At 44.6% G+C, this 20938-nt stretch overlaps 1 long non-coding RNA gene across 1 annotated transcript in view; it reads left to right on the top strand.

Moving 5' to 3' along the window:
* The first annotated feature begins 5658 nt into the window (after window positions 1–5658).
* LOC146783188 (uncharacterized) overlaps window positions 5659–20938 on the top strand; it is a 36430-nt gene continuing 21150 nt past the window's right edge. Inside the window, exons 1-2 of the long non-coding RNA XR_014970701.1 lie at window positions 5659–5709; window positions 11399–11449. This is a non-coding gene — a long non-coding RNA (uncharacterized LOC146783188). The remainder of the gene's footprint in view (window positions 5710–11398; window positions 11450–20938) is intronic.

The raw sequence follows: 20938 nt of genomic DNA, 5'->3' as shown, positions 1-20938 counted from the left end.
GGCCGCCAGCGGCCTGGCAGGCCTTCATTGGCGGCCCATGGTCCTTGCCTTGTCGTTACTAGGCAGAGTGGAGATGCAGGGGCTGTAAGAAGAGGTGAAAAAAACAACAAAGCCTCATTAACAAGCAAATGGAAGACCTGTGAAGTACTCAGGTGCGGCTGTGTGCCGCGCCCGGGAAGCTGTCTCAGCCCAGGCTGCCACACATGACGGGGGAAGTGGAGGGGGGGCTAGGGATGTCGCCCTTTGAGCTCAATGGGCGTTGCACGCCTGGATGTAAGCACATTCAGAATCTGGACAATTGTGCCTAGAGATAGATACAAACAGAGACAGATAGGGACAGATACAGTTAGATAGGGACAGAGACAAACCGATAGAGACAGAGAGGTAGAGAGAGAGAGGAAGGTAGAGGGAGGGAGGTGGAGGGAGGGAGGGAGGGAGAGGGGGTAGAGGGAGGGAGAGGGAGGTAAGGGAGGTAGAGAGAGAGGGAAGGACAGGGAGAGGGAGGTAGTGGGAGGTAGAGAGGGAGAGGGAGGGACAGAGGGAGGGAGAGGGAGGGAGAGGTAGGTAGAGAGAGGGAGAGGGAGGGAGGGAGGGAGAGACAGGGACAGAGAGGGAGAGGGAGGGACAGAGAGGGAGGGACAGAGGTAGAGGGACGGAGAGGGAGGGACAGAGGTAGCGGGAGGGAAAGGGAGGTAGGGAGAGGGAGGTAGAGGGAGAGAGAGGTAGAGGGAGGGATAGAGCGGGAGAGGGAGGTAGAGAGAGAGAGAGGTAGAGGGAGGTAGAGGGAGGGACAGAGTGGGAGAGGGAGGGAAAGGGAGAGGGAGGGAGAAGGAGATAGAGGGAGGGAGAGGTAGAGTATGTGCTACTTCTGTGGAAAATGTGCAGCCTTTATTTTAAACGTTTGTGTGTTCTAGGAGCGAAGTTGAATGTTTTCAGATAAAAAACTATGACTTCACCCATTTCTTTTCTACCCCCTCCATTTCGAGTCCCTCACAATCAAATTTAATCCAATAGTAATATAAGAGATGCCAGTGTCTAAGTTATTGCTGCGTGCTTGACAGACTGTCTCTCCAATATCTTGCCACTTTTTTTTAAATAAATGTCTTGCAGTGTTTTAAATAAACGTTCTTCCAAAGTTATTGCAGCGTTTTTAAATAAAGTTGCTTGCACTTGCCTCTCCCCTTTCTTTCCTCTATCTTCGTCACTACTTTCTCTCTTTCTCCTTTCATTCTACTTGTTCACCCATCACTGACCTCACTTAACTCCTCTCAACCTTATTCTGTGTCAGTCTTCACGTCTCTCCTTCCATATTTCCTTTCTTCGGTTTTCTCTCACTGGTCTGTCTTTTCCCCTCCCACTTATATCTCAACTTTTCCTTCTCTTTTTCTGTTGTGTCTCCCACTTTCTACTATTACTCTTCACTGTTGCTTCGTATCGCACCACTCTCCATTCTAATCTCTCTTCCTTAGGCAACAAACTATTTATTACCCGGTTTCACCTCTGCACCCCCCCCTCAATACCACCGGCCCTCAACCCCCAGCTGCACCTGGAGGGCACAAACAATTGGAAGGCCGCTGACAAGTCTCTGCTGCTGCCAGCAATTCTATACCATGAGCTCATTCCCCAGCCTTCTATGTAGCCCCACTAGTGCCCCCCCCCCACCACTGCCCAGATGCGCCAGGACCCCGGAAGCAGTGGTATCAAAAAAGAGAAAAGACATGCCACGTGCTATCAGTTCCGGCGGGAACATCAGCCTATAAATAACACCAGCCCTATGATGTTTACATTCATTCATACTGCATTTCTTATCCAACCGGCCCACTACCCTGAGCACTCCCTGCCCCGCATCTAGCTACGCACATAATGCCACTCCCCCACTCGACAGCACCCTCACTGAGGTTCTTCCCTCTACACTCAGTTCACCTGCGACCCCCCCGATCATCTAATCTCCTACTCACTGCACTCCCCACCCATCACACCGTTTTTCCTTGGAACTGTATCTGACTGATAAACTGTGTTATCCTTTGATTCCCGGCCGGGCCCCACCATGATGGCTTCCCTCATTCCAAATTAATGTCACATCCGAATCCCCACCCACCAACCACTGAGACCCCACCACTCACGGACCACTCCTGCCTAGGCTCGCAGCCTCAGATGCAGACTCACCTCCTGACCTGAGGGCTGGGTGGGCCTGGCCTGCAGGCTGCAGCTTCACTCTTCAGAGGTAGGCGCGAGCGGGCCGGGCACAGCAGCAGAGAAGGCACTGGCAGCAGGGCAGGGCAAGGCTAGCCAGGCAGGCCAGGGTCTGGTAATATTTTAAATTATTATTACGATTGGGACGGGATGGTCCTTCTTAGTGTAGCAGCGTCCGTGGCTGGGTCCTGGGATCGGATGTGCCACACCCAAGTCTCAAGCGCACGCCGCACTTTTAGAAACGCGCGCCCCTCATTGCGCACAATAACTTCAATCAGGGGCCAGCAAGGCAGTTCATTGATTGGTCACCAGCCCCGAGACCGCGCACTGCGTAGACGCGTCATGGAGACAACTACGCGCGCACCTGCCCACACTATTTATTTAAATTATTTTAAAAAGCAGCAGAGCCTCACCGAGGCCGCACCTATGCACCTATTCTTGAATGAAGAAGGTCAGGCAGGCCGAGGCCCGGCCGAGGCCCGCTCGTGCGCACTGCGCTGCTGTTACTTTTGCACCAATTAATCCTGACCCTCAGGCCCAGATGTGCGTGCGTGCCATGAGCAGTGCACATTTAATTTATTAAGAGGCCGGGCGTGTTTTAATTTTCTTGATGAATTGAGGGGGCCCCTGGAGCGCGGGGGCTGCGGGGGCCTGTGTTACACCCCTGCATATGTTTCCCCAATGGATGCTTCGAGCTGGGATAACAAGGCAGCAGGCGGCTGTCTGTCAGCACTAACTTCACAGGGACTGGGAGCACACCTCAGCCCCCACTGCCCGCGTGAGCCGCTGTCTGTCACTCACCCATCATCAGGAGCAGCAGGAACCAGAGGGAGGCGCGCAGCATCTTGCGGTGTTTCCTAGGGTGTCCTGCACACAGCACACTTAAAAAAACACCAAGCAAAGTAAAATCAGCAGCTAGATGTCCAGGGGCAATCCTGCCACGGGTGCAAGCTCAGCTCCATGGGGTGGGCAGAGAGTGAGGTCCCGGTGCCAGCTCTGCAGGTCCCTGTGCCATGGAGGCACCCCTGTTCCAATGGAAGAAACCCTCGTCCGGGAGACGTGGGTCAAGTTGTGCGGTGTTTGGGGGCCCAGTCCTGCTGGGGAAGCAGCCCTGGTCCTTTTCTTCCTGCACGCTGCTGAAGAGTGACTCCCAGCTCCTGGTAGAGACTCACTCCCAGCTCCGCTCCTTCTTCTCTGTGCCTGGTGGAGAGTGAACCCAGCTTCCGTCCTGCGCTGTAGGCTGGTAGAGAGTAAGTAACCTCAGTTTCTTTCATTCCCCGGAGCCTGCTGGGTAGGAAGCCTGGGTCCGGCTCTGCTCCAGTGCCCCCCGCATATAATTAAAGAAAGCCCTGGGGATGTGGCGGTCCCCAGGGCTGTGGGGGCCCCCGCAAATTAATTTGCCATTGCCCCCGGGACCTGGCCCACCCGGGGGCTTTAAGAAACGAAGCACTTAATTAATCATTTTTTTCAAATCGGCCGGATTCGCGCACCCAGCGCGAATTGGGCCGTTTTTTTTTAAATGCTTTTTTGGGCCCTGGGGGTCCTTGTGGGACCCCCTGGGTAGGCCTAGGGGGTCAGGGTGTTTCTACCCTGCCCTCTTTTCTTCATTTTTCACTTTTTTCTCCATTTTTTTCTTGTGACCCGGTTACCAAGTCACAAGATGGCTGCCAACACTTCCTGGTTTGGAGTGTTGGCAGCTAATCAGAGGGAAGCTCGTGCCCGGGAGGGTTCGTAACTCCTCCTCGGTGCACAAGATATTGATATTTTTCTTTTTGTAATTGCTCAGGAACTACTGAATGGTTTTACAACATTTAAAAAAAGGTCTCTTTCTGAACCAAGGGTTACCTTTTTGCCAAATTTGGTGTAATTCCTTTCTGTAGTTCGGGCTGTAACCTGTTTAAAAATTCCCATGGAAATTAACATGGGGGAAAACGCGTTTTGGGACCCCCCTTTTTTCTCGCTCCCAGCTTGACGAATCACCCCGAAACTTTCAAAACAGGAGCTGACCGGAGCGGGCCATTCGTTTTGTAAATATCGCGAAGATTCATCAAACGGCTCCAAACATATTGGCAAAAGAAAAAACGCTTTTTGAATAGAAACAAGGACCTAACTCTAACGACCTACTGGTGATAGCCAGTAGGTAGTATATATATGTATATAGTATATATATGCTCAGTGACATCACTCATGACATCACTGATGACATCTCCAATGACTATAACTATAACGGGGGAATTTCAATGGTTTTGTACGAGTGAAAAGTCCAGTTAACTAGAACGCCCCTGAAACCTATGGTTTTTTCAGTGAATTTCAAAGGTTTTTTAAATGCTAATTTCTAACTATGTGACGAAATCAGCAGTGGATTGCGGTCGCGCGAGTTATAGTTAGCTGAACTAACTATAAAGGGGGAATTTCAATGGTTTTTTACGAGTAAAATGTCCAGCTAACTATAACATGTGTGAAACCTATGGTTTTTTCAGTGAATTTGCAAGGTTTTTTAAATGCTAATTGCTAACTATAACGTGTGTGAAAACTATGTTTTTTTCAGTGAATTTGCAAGGATTTTAAAATGCTAATTCCTAAGTGTGAAACCTATATCTTCCATAAACTTATAAACAGTTTTTTTTTTTTTTTTAAAGTTTTTCACCGTGCGCGCACCGTCTCCGTGTGCGCATGCGTACGTGCTCCGTGTGCACATGCGTACATGCTGCGTGTGCGCATGCATACGTGCTCCGTGTGCGCATGCGTACGTGCTCTGTGTGCGCATGCGCGCGTGCTCCTTGTGCGCATGCGTGCGTGCTCCGTGTGCGCATGCGTACATGCTCCGTGTGCGCATGCGTACATGCTCCGCGTGCGCATGCGTACATGCTCCGTGTGCGCATGCGTGCGTGCTCCGTGCATGCTCCGTGCGTGCTCCGTGCGCGCGTGCTCCTTACGCGCATGCGCGCATGCTCCGTGCGCGCACGGCAAGTCATGTGATTACGAAACAACACTTTTCATTGGTGTCAGACCCCTGACTCGAGTCAATGCACAGGAGCAGAATGTCGCAAGCTCCCAATGCCCCTCCCAGATTGTTCAGCACTGCACCGTATTTGCACGAGTGCCAAACAAACCCAGGGGGGGAAAGGGGAATTGGACAGAGAAGAGACGGCCACACTGCTGCGTCTTTTTCTTTCTTCTGAGTTCTTTTTCTGTCTTCTTCTGGCTAGCGCGACAGCTTAGAGACTGTAAATATAAGTAACACAATTAGTCCTAAGTCTGTTAGCTTCTCTCTCTCTCGCTATTTTAGAACCTTCATTTGATTACCTACCCTGTCTGTGTGTGACCCTTCCCTCTCTTCTGTTGTGTATCTTTTTGTTTTGTTTTCTTTTCTTTTCTTGCTTCAATGTGCTGTAACTGAAGTGATAGTGTGAGTTAATTTTCCTATTTGTATTTTCTCTTTCTAATTCTTTTTCTACTCTACAGGTTCCTCACCAATTGAGTTTACAGCTGGGCGGTACTTGGGATTCTGTTAAGGTAAGTCTCCTTTTGCTTGCTACTCCTTCTAATATTTAGTTGTGCTCTGCAGTTGAATATTTAACAGTTTACTCCTTGGGTTGAGAATGAAATTCGTTCAGGAAATGTCTATGCGAATTTGCTTCTTACAATTTCTCCATAAGCGTTCCTTGCAAGATTGCAGATGAATTACTTGCTTGCCTCTCGTTTTACCAGCTATGGCTAAATTCTTCGCTGATATTTACTCAGGAAATGATGTTGACTAAAACCTCTTAGCGTTTACTCTACTGCTGCGCCGAGGTCTAAACTACCGCCTTATCTAAAACTAGTGCGCATTCCACTGCTCCTCACGGAACAGTCTTACCGCACTCTTCTATGAACATGAATCCTCTCGAACTGGCTCGAAACTCTCCTCAAACGTTCTTCTCAGGAAACTCTGGAACTGGGGAAAAGCGTGCTTAGGCGTGACGAAGTTTTTTCCTGAGGAACTCCGCTACGACCTTCAGCGACCTACTCTCCCTCAATGCTCAGGTGAAGTGCGCCACAGAGCGGGCGCTTCACCTGGATCTGCCTGATTGCGGGTAAACACTAGAGCGCCAACTCGCTGTTCTAAAAGGAAATCCTTGGCGGCCATCTTAGCATTAGTCTTGGGCCATCTTTTACATTGGTCCTTAGTCTTTCCTATTCTTCCTCTTGATTTTAATCTTACGGTGTTTATCAACAATGTTTTTCTGGATTGGGGTTTGACAGCCCTGACAGTACCCTCCCTCAAAGTGCTTCCCTTCTGCTTGGGTTTTTTGGGGAATCTACTGTGGAACTCCTTAATCAATCGAGGGGCATGAATGTCTGAGGACAACACCCAAGACCTTTCCTCGGGGCCATAACCTTTCCAATCTAGCAGGTAGTACAGTTTACTCTTCCGCAACTTAGAATCCACTATCTGCTGTACTTCAAACTCCTCACCCATCTCAGTTTGAATTGGTTTGGGAGGTTTGTTGATCCGGGATCCACTCAAGGTCTTTTTTAATAGAGAAACATGAAATACTGGATGTATGCGCAATCCCTTGGGCAACCTTAACTGATAGTTCAGGGTACTCAACTTTTTGTCTATTTGATAGGGACCTATGAATCTTGGTTGAAACTTCCTAACCCCTTTTAGTTTCAAATTTCTTGTATTCAGCCAAACCCTATCACCTTCCTGTAACTCAGGTTCCCTCCTTCTCTTTTTATCAGCATAGTGTTTGTAGTTTTCTTTTGCTTTGGTTAGATTTTTTGTGGCTAGGCTATGCACTCGTGTCAGGTGTTCAACTAAATCTGTAACTGCTGGAACGTCCACTTCCTGAAAACTTAATGCATGATGGGGGTGCCTACCTGAGTTCAAATAAAAAGGGGAATAACCAGTGGACACGTTCTTAGCGTTATTATGTGCAAACTCTGCTGCCCACAGGTAATCTGGCCAGTCTCCCTCTTGATCTAACAAACATAGTCTTAGATACTGCTCTAATTCTTGATTGGCACGCTCAGTCTGCCCATCAGATTCAGGATGATAACTAGTGGAATATCGAGTTTCTATGTTCAATTTTTGGGTGAAGGCCTTCCAGAAATGGGACAAAAACTGAGAACCCCGGTCTGATATTAAAACCTTAGGAATCCCATGTGCTCGAACAATATTCTGACTAAAGGTATGTGCTAAGGTTTTAGCTGTTAGTACACCCTTTAAAGGCACAAAATGTGCCATCTTGGTAAAGGCATCCACACAAACTAATATTGTGTCAAACCCCTGACTCGATGGCAAATCTACAATTAAATCTAAGGTAACAGTATGCCAGGGGTAAGGTGGTGTGGGTAAGGGTCGCAATAACCCTTGAGGTGCTTGCCGCTCCGATTTTCCCCTAGCGCAGATCTCACATGTGGCTACATACTGTCGTATATCCTTTCTCACATCCGGCCACCAAAATCGTCTTCAAACCAATTCTTCAGTCTTCGTCATGCCCTTATGACCTGCCAAAATGCTATCATGGCATTCCCTCAAGGCCTTCTGCTGCATTTCTGGTGTGGGCAAGTATAGGGCCCCATCGTGATATGGTAAACCTTCACGAATTTCTCGCCTTGAATCTCCTTCCAACCAGTCTTTCATTTCCACCAATGTCATTGCATTCAGATTCTCCTTCTTCTTGGTCTCCTGTAAGATCGCTCCTACCAGCCTCTCTGCTGGGATAATAGCCTGATCCTTGACCTCTTCCAAGATTCCTTCGGTACCCAATCTGGATAGGGCATCAGCCTTACCATTCTGCAATCCTGGTCGAAAGGTTATTACGAAGTCAAAATCTGCAAAATACAATGACCATCGCAATTGCCTGGGGGTTAACGTTCTGGCTGACTTTAAAAATTTCAAATTCCGGTGATCGGTATACACAGTGACCACATGCCTGGCTCCCATCAAATAATGCCTCCAATCCTTAAAAGCATCCTTGATGGCTAACAACTCATTTTCGGTGATTGTATAATTTATCTCAGCTGGTGTCAATTTTCTGGAACGGAAGGCTACTGGATGCAATTGCCCTGTTGTCTTGTGTCTTTGAGACAATACTCCTCCCAAGGCCAAATTCGACGCATCAGTTTCTACGAAGAAGGGCTCAGAAGGATCAGGATGGAGTAAGATTGGTGCTGTGGTAAAGTCTTTCTTTAATTGTAGGAATGCCTCTTCTGCTTCCTTTGACCATTCAAATTGAACCCCCTTTTTTAACAGTCTTGTAATGGGGATTAACTTTTTGGAGAAGTCTTGAATGAACCTCCTATAGAAGTTCGCGAACCCAATGAAACTTTGAATTTCTTTCACTGACTTAGGGGTTCCCCAATCTATGACGGCCTTGATCTTATTCCCATCCATGGTTATTCCGCTTGGTGCCAGCACAAACCCCAAAAATTCCACTGTAGTTACATTGAAAGCGCACTTCTCCAACTTGACAAACAGGCTGTTTTCTCGTAATTTCTGTAAGATTTTCTTAATATGCACCTTATGTTCTTCTTCGGTGTCAGAATAAATCAGTATATCATCAATATATACTATAGCACTCTGATCTATGAACTCCTTCAAAACATCATTTATGAAATGTTGAAAGGCAGCTGGAGCGTTGCACAATCCATAAGACATAACTTGATACTCATACAGCCCATGTTTGGTCCGGAATGCTGTCTTCCATTCGTCTCCTTCACGAATTCTGACAAGATGGTAAGCCCCTCTCAAATCTAATTTTGTGTAAAATCTTGCTTCTTTCACTTGATCCAATAGCACAGATATGAGAGGCAATGGATAGCGATTCTTGATGGTAATACGATTGATCGCCCTGTAATCTATGCACGTTCTCAATTCTCCGTTCTTCTTTGGAATAAAAAATAATGGAGATGAGACCGGCGATTGGGATGGTCTAATGAATCCATTCTCCAGATATCTTTGTATATACTTCTTCAAATGCTCATCTTCTCGCTCAGTCAAAGCATAGATTCTACTGCAGGGAAGGTTGGACCCGGGTTCTAGATCTATTTTACAATCGTAGTCTCTATGCGGAGGGAGTCTTTCTGCCTCCATTTCGTTAAAAACATCCTGAAATTCATTGTATTCTTCGGGGAGTTTAATGGTGCTTATCACACAAATGGTCGTCTCCTATTCACTCAAATGATATGCCGATGACTTCTCTCGATTTCTTTTACATCCCCGGTGGCAATTTGACTGGCAATAACTTGAATTCAAGGCTATTGTTCGTGCCCCCCAATCAATGGTGGGATTGTGCTCAGTTAGCCATGGGAGACCTAGAATCAACTGAAACTGTGGAGCATCAATTAAATTGAATTCCAATATTTCTAAATGTCCTTCTTCAGATTCTAACTCTACCGGCTCCGTGTGACTCACTATGGGTCCCGATGAGAGGTTCGTCCCATCTACAGCTCGCACTGCTTCACTCTTCTCTTTCTTGATGGCCTTCAATCCGATCCTTTCAGCGAACTTAAGATCACAAAAGTTGCCCGTGGCCCCTGAATCGATCATGACAGTGACTTGTGTTAACACCTTTTCTCGGAACCGCAAAGTCATCATTAACACCATATGTGGAGATGCGGATTGCAGGGTATTAGCCAGGGTATGTGCTTCTGGTGCTTCTGGAGTTGTCTTTGATTCTGCGACCACCAGTCCAACTCCATTTACTGGTGGTGCGTGGCGTTTTCCGCCGGTGATTGTTTGGGCTTCTTGGGGCAATTACGAACGAAATGTCCCCCATTTCCACAATATAGACATTGTTTGTTTACTCTTCGCCTCTCCTTCTCTTCCTTAGAGAGAGGACCTCGAATGGTTCCAATTTGCATTGGCTCCCATCCCTTGGCTAAATCACCATCCTTGTTCCCTTCGGTTCTGATTCTATCAAATCTCAGTACACTAGGACGATACTCCTTCTTTCTCTCTCCTCTCCTTTCACTTTGACGGAAGTCAATTTCTAACACCAAATCTATTAGCGCCGAAATCTCTGTGGGTCTGTTGGGCACTTGAGCTAAGGCATCCTTCAGTTCATCTTTTAAGCCTCGATAGAATACTGCAGCTCGTTTATTCTCTGGCCATTCAGTCTCTACTACTAGCTTATTGAACTGGGCCAAGTAAGCCACCAAGTCTCGATTGCCTTGTCTTATTTCCAATAGTTCGTTGTCGGTAGCTTGGGAAACCCTTCGTCGGTCGAATATTCGAAGAAATTCTTTCTTGAACTCCTCCAGATCGTATAATATTGGGTCATTTCGGGTCACCAAGGGCATTGACCAGGACGCCGCGTCCCCGCTTAAATACGACAACATAAATGCCACTCGAGACTGCGCATCAGGGAAAACTGCTGGACGGCACATGAAGTGTAGAGTGCACTGTGTAATGAACACTTGAGCCTTCTGGGGATCTCCTCCAAAACGCTCAGGAGGTGCCAACGGAATTACCGGAGACAAAGAATGAATAACTTGAGTTGTTATCTTGGGGTGGGGAGCTGCGGTGTCACTAAGATTCCCTTCTTGTGGAGCTGGAAAACTTACACTAGGACCGGACATGAAACTACTCACTTTGTGGGCCAAATCTGTAGTTTCTTTTTTAAGCTCTCTGTTCTCTTCCCGAACTGAGATTAACTCCCTTTGTATACCTTCCAAAATTTCCCCTAGTTTCTTCAAATCCAAACCTTCCGCCATTCTGCTCAGGTGCTATTTCAACGTGGGCACTTCACTCTGTCAGACCCCTGACTCGAGTCAATGCACAGGAGCAGAACGTCGCAAGCTCCCAATGCCACTCCCAGATTCTTCAGCACTGCACCGTATTTGCACGAGTGCCAAACAAACCCAGGGGGGGAAAGGGGAATTGGACAGAGAAGAGTCGGCCACACTGCTGCGTCTTTTTCTTTCTTCTGAGTTCTTTTTCTGTCTTCTTCTGGCTAGCGCGACAGCTTAGAGACTGTAAATATAAGTAACACAATTAGTCCTAAGTCTGTTAGCTTCTCTCTCTCTCGCTATTTTAGAACCTTCATTTGATTACCTACCCTGTCTGTGTGTGACCCTTGCCTCTCTTCTGTTGTGTATCTTTTTGTTTTCTTTTCTTTTCTTTTCTTGCTTCAATGTGCTGTAACTGAAGTGATAGTGTGAGTTAATTTTCCTATTTGTATTTTCTCTTTCTAATTCTTTTTCTACACTACAGGTTCCTCACCTATTGAGTTTACAGCTGGGCAGTACTTGGGATTCTGTTAAGGTAAGTGTCCTTTTGCTTGCTACTCCTTCTAATATTTAGTTGTGCTCTGCAGTTGAATATTTAACAGTTTACTCCTTGGGTTGAGAATGAAATTCGTTCAGGAAATGTCTATGCGAATTTGCTTCTTACAATTTCTCCATAAGCGTTCCTTGCAAGATTGCAGATGAATTACTTGCTTGCCTCTCATTTTACCAGCTATGGCTAAATTCTTCGCTGATATTTACTCAGGAAATGATGTTGACTAAAACCTCTTAGCGTTTACTCTACTGCTGCGCCGAGGTCTAAACTACCGCCTTATCTAAAACTAGTGCGCATTCCACTGCTCCTCACGGAACAGTCTTACCGCACTCTTCTATGAACTGGCTCGAAACTCTCCTCAAACGTTCTTCTCAGGAAACTCTGGAACGGGGGAAAAGCGTGCTTAGGCGTGACGAAGTTTTTTCCTGAGGAACTCCGCGACGACCTTCAGCGACCTACTCTCCCTCAATGCTCAGGTGAAGTGCGCCACAGAGCGTGCGCTTCACCTGGATCTGCCTGATTGCGGGTAAACACTAGAGCGCCAACTCGCTGTTCTAAAAGGAAATCCTTGGCGGCCATCTTAGCATTAGTCTTGGGCCATCTTTTACATTGGTCCTTAGTCTTTCCTATTCTTCCTCTTGATTTTAATCTTACGGTGTTTATCAACAATGTTTTTCTGGATTGGGGTTTGACAGCCCTGACAATTGGTTCAAAGTAGTTTCAGTTCCAGAATCTTCCAACACCACACCAACTCCCCTCATTATTACTTCTTATTTCCTGGGAGAAGGAGCTGAACTGCTTTTCTTGCACCTGAAAATGGCAGAACAGGACACTTCTTCAGGGAGTGAGGAGGAGACTTTTGTGCCCCCAAGGCAGAGGTAACAAAAGGACTAATTTATTTGGCAATTTTTCACTTTTCCAGAGGGTCAGAAGAAGGTGAATTCTCCTAAAGTCACCTGCACTGTTTGTGGAGTGGTCTTATCTAGAGGAGACCCTAAAAAAAATACTCCTTTAGTATTTACTCCATGATAAGGCACTTTAAAGCAATGCATCCTGTGGCTTATGCTCGGGCTGCAAGAGACAACCCTCCAGCAGCTCAGCCGAGCACATCATCTGCAGCCACAGCTCAGCCGAGCACATCATCTGCAGCCGCAGCTTCACCTGCTTCTCGACCTCTGGATATGCACCCTCTGTTCCAGAAGGTGCATATACGGTGCAATGTGTGCAATGCTGTTCTCTGTTATGGTGAGAGCAGCATTAACCTAATAGAGAACAAGATACAGCAGCACACATGCTCCACCCCCTTAAAATGTTTATTTTTTTTGTTCCTGGTGAACAGTTTTTCATTATTTTTTTTTTTGCTGCTCGACAAAAAATGACAGTTCTTTTCAGAACTCACTTCACTTCTCCAAGAAGAGCTATACTCCTAATATACTGTCTTGTAATTTTTTTAATGATTTTTTTGCCACCGTGCGTGCACCCCGCGATTTAAAAAAAAAAAAAATACATGTTTTTTTCAGGGACCCCCTGACAAAGGCTAGGGGGTCAGGAACTCTCTACCCTGCCCCCTTTTCACGTTCTCCACCTTTCTGTTTCACTGTCACACACAAAATGGCGGCCGACACTTCTTGATTTCGACCGATTCGAATGTTGACTGACATGAATCCACCAATCAGAATTACGCTCGCGCACGGTGCATGCTTATAGATATTTATGTGCTTTTAACTGCAATTTTCTCAGGAACTACTGAACAGATTGACACCATATTATGCAAAAGGCACATCCTTGACCTGAGGACTACCTCTTTGCCAAATTTCAAGTAATTCTCTTCAGACTTTCGGGCTGTACCTTCGACTAAAGGTCCTATGGGAAAATGCATGGGGAAAACGCATTTTGGGACCCCCATTTTTTCTCGGCCCCCGCTTGACGAATCACCCCGAGACTTTCAGCGTAGAAGCTAAGCTGAGCGCCCCATTAGTTTTGAAAATTTCGTCAACTGGCGCCAAAGTTATTCAAAATAGAATTTTCAGAATTTTCAGATTTCCTATGGAAACTCGGTCCTAACTATAACTATCTACTGGCGACCGCCAGTAGATTATATATATATATATCTATATATATATATATATATATAGATATATATATATAAAACATTGCAAATTCCTCCTCCTGGGATGCTGGGACCCTTGGACGGTGGCGTGCACTCCGGCGGAGCCTGCCGGTACTTGATGTCCAATCCAAAAAAGTTCATTCAGTACGCTCTCGGGAAGCAAACAGGCACAACACAGTGTAATTTATCCAAATTTAATCTACACAATGCATTTCGGCGACAGCCTTGTTCACTTGTAGAAGTGCACAATGAAACAGACACTGATAAAGTTATGTCACGATCCAAAATAAACAAACAGAAACATAGGACAATGTCCTCACTTTGCCCCATTGAATTTGGCATCCATCTTGGAAGAGTAAATCACGGGCAAAAAGAATGTAGTGAACAAACAACTGAAAATAAAGCACAATTGCGCGTGTGACATTAACTATGTTTCGATCAGCTTTTGAAATGCACCCACTAATGCAAGCCTAGGATTATAGATTTACGTGTATTACAATCAGGAAAAATGAGCGCAAGTGCGCTTAACCTCTTCAATGCCCGTGACGAGCTGGACTCGTCATGGGCCGCGGTGGCGCTGTGCCCATGACGAGTCCAGCTCGTCACAAACCCCGCCCGCTAATTCAACGGCCGGCACAGGGCGGGGAAAGGGGCGGGCACTGAAGGGGTTAAATAACGTTGAACATGAATATGCCACATTTACTTGGCATCCATCTTGGAAAGGTGAAAAGCAGAGAGAATGTCATAAACAAATAGCTTAAAATAATTTGCATTTGCATGAATTATATGTTATGATTCAACTGTAGCATCTGAAGTGAACCCACCAATGCAAGCCTGGAATTACAAAATGACAAATATTACAATCTGGATAAATGAGCGCAAGTGCGCTTAATAACATGAAATCAACCATTATAGCGCTCGTTGTAAACATTTGTTCTCTGGGCCCTGATAATATCCATAATGTCCAGAAATAAATACTGTTGACGGGCAAGTGCCCATAAGCTTATTGGTGCCAAGATGTTAGTCTATGCCATATAATTTTGGTACAGAAAAAACAGACAAATAGAATCAACATTATCTAATGGGCAAATGACCATGTTGTACAATGAATGCCATACAATTAGTGCAAATCGTGCACCTACCAGAAACCTGTCGGTGACATTTAGATTAAAACACACTGAATGTGACAAATGTGCAATCAAATTGGAGGAAAAGGGTAGGTTGCCCGTGTTGGTGAGTACGTGTAAAAGGGGGCCCTTCCTTTTCTCCTGTAAAGAAATGAAAAGAAAAAAGAGAGAAAAAGGAGAAACAAATGATTAAATTCAATTTCCGGCATCAATTACTAGAACTATATATCCTTAAATACTTTGTAAACTGATGACGTCAGTTGCACATCAAATATTGGAAGCGAGCAGAGATAAATGTCATACATTTATAAAACCAGCAACAAAACAACAAAACCCTTGTAGAACTGCAATTTACGACCCTTCCCTGAGGTGAATTGATAATTCCTCATCGATGTTTAAACCTCCAGGACTCTAGGTTTGGAAATCTATGATATAACGAGATTCCCGCTGTCTAAGAGTAAGTACCCTGTCTCCACCCCTGGGGCTTTTAGGGTTGTGTTCAAGCATCAAAAAACTGAGATCAGACACATTTGAGAAATGTTTTTCGTCAAAATGACGGGCTACCAGGTATTTAGGATCCTGATTGGTGATGGCTCTTAAATGTTCCAGGACCCTCTTTTTGGCTGAGCAGGTCGTGCTACCAATGTACCAAAGCTTACATGTACATTCAATGGCATAGGTAACATAGCTTGTGCCACATGTCAGAAATTGTGTAATTTTTTTAGTGATGCCATTGTACACCAGAGCTCCTCTATACTTGCTGTGTCTGCAAGCTTTGCAGTGGCCGCATGGATAAAATCCAATAAGGCCTTGGCTGGTGGCAGTGGGGTAGTCAGTGATGTCGTTCCTGACCACCAAATCTCGTATGTTTCTATTACGTCTATATGTTATAGTAGGTCTCTCTGTTATACTGGTAGCAAGGACACTATCAGCTTTCAAAATGTCCCAATGTTTGGCAAGTATACGCTTGACTTTCTGCGATTCTGAGTTGAAAGTAAGAATCATACGTGTGTTGTCATTTTCATCTTGTGTCTCATCTCCTTTGTCGCAAAGTGTGTGAATTCTTTCCACCTTTTCAGCCCGCTCCTTCGCCTTTTTGAGGAACCAATTTTGATAGCCCCTAGTGCGGAATCTATCAATGATGTTGTCTCTCTCCTTCGTATATGCCTCGGTGTTGTTACAATGCCTTTTTGCCCTCATCAGTTCTCCATAAGGTATACTCCATTTGAGTGCTTCTGGGTGACTGCTGAGGGCATGCAGGATGCTGTTACCTGCTGTGGCCTTCCAAAAGAGAGAGGTACAAACCTTGTCATGTTTGATTTCCAGGCATACATCAAGGTAGTCAATCCTGTCCGCTTCGATGCTGCCTTTAAGTAAGATGTTATATTTGTTGGTGTTAAGTTTATCAATGAACTTTTCAGCATCACCTCTGGAGCCCCTCCAGATGATGAACAAGTTATCTATGTAGCGTAGCCATATAATGACTTTCTGGAGGTCCCCCGTGAGGGTGGTGCTGCCAATGATCTCTTGCTCCTAGTAGCCCATGAATAAGTTTGAAAAACTGGGAGCAAAGCACAAACCCATGGCAGTACCATTGACCTGCCTATAGAGGGCGCCATTGAATGCAAATATGTTGTTAATTAACCCCTTCAGTGCCCATGACGAGATAGTCTCGTCATGGAGCGCAGTTGCGCTGTGCCCATGACGAGACTATCTCGTCATGAACCCCGCCCGCTAATGAAAGGCCCGGCACAGGGCGGGGAAAGGGCGGGGCACTGAAGAGGTTAAACAAGTTTCTGTCATTTCAATGATCATCCTGCTATGATCCCGATACCTAAGGGGTCTCAGCTTCAAAAAGTGCTCACACACTTCTAGTCCCTGCTGATGATCTATTATGGTATAAAGCGAGTGCACATCGAGAACAATGAATAGAAATTCAGGATTCCAAACCAAGTTGTCAATCTTTCAAAGGAAATCCTTGGCGTCCCTTAAATAACTGGGCAGTTGTACCACAAAATCCCTCAAAAAATTGTCTACGTATTTCGAAATGTGCTCACAGACACTACCTATGGACTATACAATGGGGCGTCCTGGTGGTCTAGTGCTATCTTTATGTAATTTTGGTATCAAATACAATATCGGAAGTTTGGGATGGTCATTTTTTAAATAACATAATTCCTCCCACTCCAGGAGTCCCATGTCTCTCCAGGTGATGAGTTTGTCCCAAATGTCGGTGATACTTTTGTCATAGATGTCGTGTGTGATAGATATGTAAAATTTAGTGTCATTAAGTTGGCGTAAAGCCTCATTGATGTAATCATCTCTATCTAGGATGACAATGATGCCTCCCTTATCGGCCGTGCGAATCACTATATTGGTGTACGCATAAAGCGATTTCAAAGCCTGCCTCTGATTGTAAGATAAGTTATCATGAGTGTCTCTCGATTTTTTTCTGCTCTTGTGTCTCAAATTCATGAGCGCCTTAGTGGTACATTCATGGAAATTATCTATGTTGTCATGCGGAAGTAAAGGTATGAACATAGATTTAACTTTAAAATCAGTTCTCGCTGATGCCCCTGTTTCCAGTTCCATGTTTTCTAAAATTTATGTGGTAACAATTTGATTGTCCCCAAGATCACTATCTTGGTTAAGTTCCGCTATAGTGATCAGAGTATCTATATCACCTATCGCCAGATTACTATTGTTAGTCCTGGTATTGTGATATCTGGTGTGATTGTGACCTAGTCTCTTTATTTTGTGCCATTTTTTAAGTTTGAGTTTCCTCACAAATTTAAATACATCAATTCTAGTGTTTGTGTAATTAAATGAAGAGGATTGATTCTATTTGTCTGTTTTTTCTGTACCAAAATTCTATGGCATAGACTAACATCTTGGCACCAATAAGCGTATGGGCACTTGCCCGTCAACAGTATTTATTTCTGGACTTTATGGATATTATCAGGGCCCAGAGAACAAATGTTTACAACGAGCGCTATAATGGTTGATTTCATGTTATTAAGCGCACTTGCGCTCATTTATCCAGATTGTAATATTTGTCATTTTGTAATTCCAGGCTTGCATTGGTGGGTTCACTTCAGATGCTACAGTGGAATCATAACATATAATTCATGCAAACGCAAATTATTTTAAGCTATTTGTTCATGACATTCTCACTGCTTTTCACCTTTCCAAGATGGATGCCAATTAAACCTGGCGTATTCATGTTCAACGTTATTTAAGCGCACTTGCGCTCATTTTTCCTGATTGTAATACACGTAAGTCTATAATCCTAGGCTTGCATTAGTGGGTGCATTTCAAAAGCTGATCGAAACATAGTTAATGTCACACGCGCAATTGCGCTTTATTTTCAGTTGTTTGTTCACTACAGTCCTTTTGCCCATGATTTACTCTTCCAAGATGGATTCCAAAGTCAATGGGGCAAAGTGAGGACATTGTCCTATGTTTCTGTTTGTTTATATTGGATCATGACATAACTTTATCAGTGTCTGCTTCATTGTGCACTTCTACACATGAACAAGGCTGTCGCCGAAACGAGTTGTGTAGATTAAATTTGGATAAACTACACTGTGTTGTGCGTGTTTCCTTCCCGAGAGCGTACTGAATGAACTTTTTTGGATTGGATATATATATATATATATAGATGTTAAGAGAGTCCCATGGGGGCTACGAATCCAACTGGCACCCAGCTATGAAAAACCTGACAAACAAATGATGAAGGAATGGGCAGAAACCAATCTAGAATCTTCCATGAGACTGATGGTCATTCTTGTTAAATATGCTGAGACGACCGCGCCAAAATTCAAACTGAAATAGATGATCTGAATACTGAACTAAATTCAATAGGGCAGCAAGATGAACTCAAAAAATTAAAAGAAGAAATGTTGAAGCGTTTAAAAAAAGACGAAGATAAAATCAGGGAAAGGAAGGCATACACATTCCACCGTGACCACATGGATTATGAGTGCGGTCGTCTTTTTACCTTCGCTAAAAAGTATGACAAACTGAGAATATCAAAATATGGCAGCACATCACAGGGGCTGGCAACTGCCCAGCAGAACCTGAAAGGCTAACAGAGACAGCATCCATCTCTAGCATCGGTTCAGGCCGAGAAAGCGATACAGAACTGGAATTCCGAGCTCAGGCAATGTCACAAGTACCAGCCAATATTTCCTTGGCAGATGAGGTAGATTTTTTATGCCACGAACGCAAAGATACTCTGCGCCCAAGAAACAGGAACAAACCAGCAGGAATTCAACAAGCAAACAAAGGGAGAGAAGGCAAGCCAAGCAACGACGCACAGCAGCAGAAACAGCCACAAAAGAGGCAACCAAGACGCAATTGAAGACGATAAATGAGACACAGATGTCCAACATTCAAACTATTATCAACCTGTCCCAAGTTACTCTCAACGAAGCGGAGAAACAACTCCTAGCGCTTGGTTTATCATACTGCCCTGAAAGTTCGTTTAACTACGCAACCACAAGAATGGATCTCTTCAAAAGTATCCGCAAATTAAAACTTAAGAAACACTTTCTTCTCACGGGGCACACCAACACCAAGAAACAGGTTTTGGGAACACAACCTTTATGCTCTCCATCTTCAGGTCTAACACCCACGGACATGTCAACACTGTAAGTATTACAAGCTCTTGCGAATGAAAATAATAACTTGCCGCAAGATAACATTGAATCATCTCCAATGAAAATCTGTACCCCTTTTAGACCTTGTTCAACATTCAATCCAATCACCCTCAGGGATTCAATTGATATATTCAATGAACAAGTTATAAGCGGTATTAAAAAATGTAATTATACTGTGACTAACAAAACTAAAGCAAAGGGTGATACCAAGACACGGCAATATCATCAACTAATGAGTAAACTCAACAAAAACAAAGAGATCATTATCCGAAATTCCGATAAAGGGGGCAATATTATACTATGGAACAGAAAGGATTACATTGAGGAGGCTATGACTCAACTAAGGGATAGAGAGTGCTACGTACGATGTGATCACCAAACATTGAAAAATATATATAACACCTACGGAATGAAGCTTATAGCTTGTAAAAACGCAGGGTTATTAACCCAAGATGAATATAAATACATGCGGAATGATAATTCCGTGACACCTGTCATGTATTTTATACCTAAAGTGCACAAAAATCCCTTGAAACCTCCAGGCAGACCTATTATATCAGCCCGCAATAGCCTTTTAGAAAATACTTCACGTTATGTGGATTTCTTTCTCCAGAGTCAAGTACAAGAATTGCCCTCATACATCTGGGACACGGGGGATTTTCTTTCTAAAATACAAGACATTGCTTGGCAAAAGGATTACCTGTTAATAACACTCGATGTGACATTCCTATATACATCCATCAAACATCAGGATGGACTAAGGGCCCTGAGACATTATCTAACATGCAGAGGACCAGAATTTGAACATCACTGCAACATGCTGGTCAACATGGTCGAGTTTTGCCTTAATAACAATGTGTTTTTATTTGAAAACTCCCTGTACCAACTGCAACGCGGTGTCGCGATGGGGGCCAGTTTCTCCCCCAGCTATGCATGTATGCATATGGGCTGGTGGGAGGAACTGGTCCTCAACAAAGAATACAATTTGCAACTGACAAACAATGTTGTTAGATATATAGACAATCTGTTTGTAATTTGGAGAGGTAACATCAATGATGCGGAATTGTTTATACAAAACTTGAACCTTAACCACCTAAACCTCCACTTCACAGCAGACATCAGTTCGACAACAGTACATTTCTTAGATGTACAGATATACATAAAAGATGGTCAGGTCCATACCACACTGCACAGAAAACCGATGGCTGACAAAAAAATACTGCACGCCAGCAGTGCCCACCCAAAGCATCTTATAAAAAGTATACCCTTTGGGGAGATGTTGCGGCTTAAAGGCATATGCAGTAACCCATAAGTTCTGAAACAAGCTCAGATAGCCAGCAAATCCAGATTTTTGGCAAGGGGGTATTCTCTCAAATGCATTGAAACCGCAATCAAAATAAGCAACAAACTAAATAGAGAAACCCTCTTCAATACCAAAGAAAGACCAAAACAGACTGATTATACATTTAGATGTATCTTCAGTTTCAGTAAAGAGGGAAAATTTATGAAAAACTTGATCAATAGAAATTGGCCAATAGTATTGGGAGATCCGACTGTTGGTCATCTACTCCCG

The sequence above is a fragment of the Triturus cristatus genome, chromosome 11, assembly GCF_964204655.1.
Source record: "Triturus cristatus chromosome 11, aTriCri1.1, whole genome shotgun sequence".
NCBI lineage: Eukaryota > Metazoa > Chordata > Amphibia > Caudata > Salamandridae > Triturus > Triturus cristatus.
This window is presented reverse-complemented; position numbering and strand designations above follow the sequence as displayed.